Source organism: Schistocerca gregaria, unplaced genomic scaffold, assembly GCF_023897955.1.
Source record: "Schistocerca gregaria isolate iqSchGreg1 unplaced genomic scaffold, iqSchGreg1.2 ptg000205l, whole genome shotgun sequence".
Taxonomy (NCBI): Eukaryota; Metazoa; Arthropoda; class Insecta; order Orthoptera; family Acrididae; genus Schistocerca; species Schistocerca gregaria.
The window spans coordinates 1,665,172-1,670,343 of record NW_026061740.1 but is presented as its reverse complement, the minus strand read 5'-3'; positions in this window follow the sequence as shown (position 1 = coordinate 1,670,343).

Sequence of the window (5,172 nt, the reverse complement as noted above, 5' to 3'; positions counted from 1 at the left end):
TAAGAAGTAGTCCATTTCAAGTTTTAGGTATCGATTATTGACTTTTTAGCTGGCTTTGGTGCCTTGGACATGAGCTAGGACCTTACGATTCTGCATGATAGGAGGACTGGCAGCCGAGTTGCAGGGGAGAATGTGAAAAGTGTTCATATATAGTAAAAACCTGAGAAATCCGTCCGTTTTCGTCATTTGTTATCGAATCGACTTAAAGCCAGATCGTCACATTGCCCGCTCTGCTCTCGGAAACGGTTGTACTTATCGTCTGCAAAGCTATGTCGCGTGCTGCGGTATGCGGAGACACTAAAAGCACCACAGTACAACACAGATGAAGCTTCTAAGTTGATGTAATAGCCAGTAAGAAGTAGTACAATTCAAGTTTTAGGTATCGATTATTGACTTTTTAGCTGGCTTTGGTGCCTTGGACATGAGCTAGGACCTTAACATTTTGCATGAAAGGAGGACTAGCAGCCGAGTTGCACGGGAGAATGTGAAAAGTGTTCATATGTAGTAAAAACCTTAGAAATCTGTCCGTTTTCGTCATTTGTTATCGAATCGACTTAAAGCCAAATCGTCACATTGGCCGCTCTTCTCTCTGAAACGGTTGTACTTATCGTCTGCAAAGCTATTTCGCGTGCTGCGGTATGCTGAGACACTACAAGCACCATAGTAGAACACAGATGAAGCTTCTAAGTTGATGTAATAGCCAGTAAGAAGTAGTACAATTCAAGTTTTAGGTATTGATTATTGACTTTTTAGCTGGCTTTGGTGCCTTGTACATGAGCTAGGACCTTAAGATTCTGCATGAAAGGAGGACTAGCTGCATAGTTGCACGGGAGAATGTGAAAAGTGTTCTTATGTAGTAAAAACCTGAGACATCCATCCGTTTTCGTCATTTGTTATCGAATCGACTTAAAGCCAGATCGTCACATTGGCCGCTCTTCTCTCTGAAACGGTTGTACTTATCGTCTGCGAAACTATGTCTCGTGCTGCGGTATGCGGAGAAACTAAAACCACCGTAGTAGAACACACATGAAGCTTCTAAGTTGATGTAATAGCCAGTAAGTAGTAGTACAATTCAAGTTTTAGGTATTGATTATTGACTTTTTAGCTGGCTTTGGTGCCTTGTACATGAGCTAGGACCTTAAGATTCTGCATGAAAGGAGGACTAGCAGCCGAGTTGCACGGGAGAATGTGAAAAGTGTTCATATGTAGTAAAAACCTGAGACATCCGTCCGTTTTCGTCATTTGTTATCGAATCGACTTAAAGCCAGATCGTCACATTGGTCGCTCTGCTCTCTGAAACGGTTGTACTTATCGTCTGCAAAGCTATGTCGCGTACTGCGGTATTCGGAGACACTAAAAGCACCACAGTAGAACACAGATGAAGCTTCTAAGTTGATGTAATATCCAGTAAGAAGTAGTACAATTCAAGTTTTAGGAATCGATTATTGACTTTTTAGCTGGCTTTGGTGCATTGGACATGAGCTAGGACCTTAAGTTTCTGCATGAAAGGAGGACTAGCAGCCGAGTTGCACGGGAGAATGTGAAAAGTGTTCATATGTAGTAAAAACCTGAGACATCCGTCCGTTTTCGTCATTTGTTATCGAATCGACTTAAAGCCACATCGTCACATTGGCCGCTCTTCTCTCTGAAACGGTTGTACTTATCGTCTGCAAAACTATGTCGCGTGCTGCGGTATGCGGAGTAACTAAAAGCACCGTAGTAGAACACAGATGAAGCTTCTAAGTTGATGTATTAGCCAGTAAGAAGTAGTACAATTCAAGTTTTAGGTATTGAATATTGACTTTTTAGCTGGCTTTGGTGCCTTGGACATGAGCTAGTACCTTAAGATTCTGCATGAAAGGAGGACTAGCAGCCAAGTTGCACGGGAGAATGTGAAAAGTGTTCATATGTAGTAAAAACCTGAGAAATCCGTCCGTTTTCGTCATTTGTTATCGAATCGACTTAAAGCCAGATCGTCACATTGGCCGCTCTTCTCTCTGAAACGGTTGTACTTATCGTCTGCAAAACCATGTCGCGTGCTGCGGTATGCGGAGAAACTAAAAGCACCGTAGTAGAACACAGATGAAGCTTCTAAGTTGATGTAATAGCCAGTAAGAAGCAGTAGAATTCAAGTTTTAGGTATCGATTATTGACTTTTTAGCTGGCTTTGGTGCCGTGGACATGAGCTAGGACCTTAAGATTCTGCGTGAAAGGAGGACTAGCAGCCGAGTTGCACGGGAGGATGTGAAAAGTGTTCATATGTAGTAAAAACCAGAGAAATCCGTCCGTTTTCGTCATTTGTTATCGAATCGACTTAAAGCCAGATCGTCACATTAGCCGCTCTTCTCTCTGAAACGGTTGTACTTATCGTCTGCAAAGCTATGTCGAGAGCTGTGGTAGCGGAGACACTAAAATCACCATAGTAGGAACAGATGAAGTATCTAAGTTGATGTAATAGCAAATAAGAAGTAATCCAATTCAAGTTTTGGGTATCGATTATTGACTTTTTAGCTGGCTTTGGTGCCTTGGACATGAGCTAAGAGCTTAAGATTCTGCATGAAAGGAGGACTAGCAGCCGAGTTGCAAAGGAGAATGTGAAAAGTGTTCATATGTAATAAAAACCTGAGAAATCCGACCGTTTTCGTCATTTGTTATCGAATCTACTTAAAACCAGATCGTCACATTGGCCGCTCTTCTCTCTGAAACGGTTGTACTTATCGTCTACAAAGCTATGTCGCGTGCTGCGGTATGCGGAGACACTAAAAGCACCATAGTAGAACACAGATGAAGCTTCTAAGTTAATGTAATAGCCAGTAAGAGGTAGGACAATTCAAGTTTTAGGTATCGATTATTGACTTTTTAGCTGGCTTTGGTGCCTTGGACATGAGCTAGGACCTTAAGATTTTGCATGAAATGAGGACTAGCAGCCGAGTTGCACGGGAGAATGTGAAAAGTGTTCATATGTAGTAAAAACCTGAGACATCCATCCGTTTTCGTCATTTGTTATCGAATCGACTTAAAGCCAGATCGTCACATTGGCCGCTCTTCTCTCTGAAACGGTTGTACTTATCGTCAGCAAAACTATGTCGCGTGCTGCGGTATGCGTAGAAACTAAAACCACCGTAGTAGAACACACATGAAGCTTCTAAGTTGATGTAATAGCCAGTAAGAAGTAGTACAATTCAAGTTCTAGGTATTGATTATTGACTTTTTAGCTGGCTTTGGTGCCGTGGACATGAGCTAGGACCTTAAGTTTCTGCATGAAAGGAGGACTAGCAGCCGAGTTGCACGGGAGAATGTGAAAGGTGTTCATATGTAGTAAAAACCTGAGAAATCCGTCCGTTTTCGTCATTTGTTATCGAATCGACTTATAGTCAGATCGTCAAATTGGCCGCTCTTCTCTCTGAAACGGTTGTACTTATCGTCTGCAAAGCTATGTCGCGTGCTGCGGTATGCGGAGACACTAAAAGCACCATAGTAGAACACAGATCAAGCTTCTTAGTTGATGTAATAGCCAGTAAGAAGTAGTACAATTCAAGTTTTAGGTATTGAATATTGACCTTTTAGCTGGCTTTGGTGCCTTGGACATTAGCTAGGACCTTAAGATTCTGCATGAAAGGAGGACTAGCAGCCGAGTTGCACGGGAGAATGTGAAAAGTGTTCATATGTAGTAAGAACCTGAGACATCCGTCCGTTTTCGTCATTTGTTATCGAATCGACTTAAAGCCACATCGTCACATTGGCCGCTCTTCTCTCTGAAACGGTTGTACTTATCGTCTGCAAAACTATGTCGCGTGCTGCGGTATGCGGAGAAACTAAAAGCACCGTAGTAGAACACAGATGAAGCTTCTAAGTTGATGTATTAGCCAGTAAGAAGTAGTACAATTCAAGTTTTTGGTATTGATTATTGACTTTTTAGCTGGCTTTGGTGCCTTGGACATGAGCTAGGACCTTAAGATTCTGCATGAAAGGAGGACTAGCAGCCAAGTTGCACGGGAGAATGTGAAAAGTGTTCATATGTAGTAAAAACCTGAGAAATCCGTCCGTTTTCGTCATTTGTTATCGAATCGACTTAAAGCCAGATCGTCAGATTGGCCGCTCTTCTCTCTGAAACGGTTGTACTTATCGTCTGCAAAACCATGTCGCGTGCTGCGGTATGCGAAGAAAGTAAAAGCACCGTAGTAGAACACAGATGAAGCTTCTAAGTTGATGTAATAGCCAGTAAGAAGTAGTACAATTCAAGTTTTAGGTATCGATTATTGACTTTTTAGCTGGCTTTGGTGCCGTGGACATGAGCTAGGACCTTAAGATTCTGCATGAAAGGAGGACTAGCAGCCGAGTTGCACGGGAGGATGTGAAAAGTGTTCATATGTAGTAAAAACCTGAGAAATCCGTCCATTTTCCTCATTTGCTATCGAATCGACTTAAAGCCAGATCGTCACATTAGCCGCTCTTCTCTCTGAAACGGTTGTACTTATCGTCTGCAAAGCTATGTCGCGAGCTGTGGTATGCGGAGAAACTAAAAGCGCCGTAGTAGAACACAGATGAAGCTTCTAAGTTGATGTAATAGCCAGTAAGAAGCAGTACAATTCAAGTTTTAGGTATTGAGTATTGGCTTTTTAGCTGGCTTTGGTGCCTTGGACATGAGCTAGGACCTTAATATTCTGCATGAAAGGAGGACTAGCATCCGAGTTGCACGGGAGAATGTGAAAAGTGTTCATATGTAGTAAAAACCTGAGAAATCCGTCCGTTTTCGTCATTTGTTATCGAATCGACTTAAAGCCAGATCGTCACATTGGCCTCTCTTCTCTCTGAAACGGTTGTACTTATCGTCCGTAAAGCTATGTCGCGTACTGCGGTATTCGGAGACACTAAAAGCACCATAGTAGAACACAGATGAAGCTTCTAAAATGATGTAATAGCCAGTAAGAAGTAGTACAATTCAAGTTTTAGGTATCGGTTATTGACTTTTTAGATGGCTTTGGTGCCTTGGACATGAGCTTGGACCTTAAGATTCTGCATGAAAGGAGGACTAGCAGCCGAGTTGCACGGGAGAATGTGAAAAGTGTTCATATGTAGTAAAAACCTGAGAAATCCGTCCGTTTTCGTCATTTGTTATCGAATCGACTTAAAAGCCAGATCGTCACATTGGCCGATCTTCTCTCTGAAACG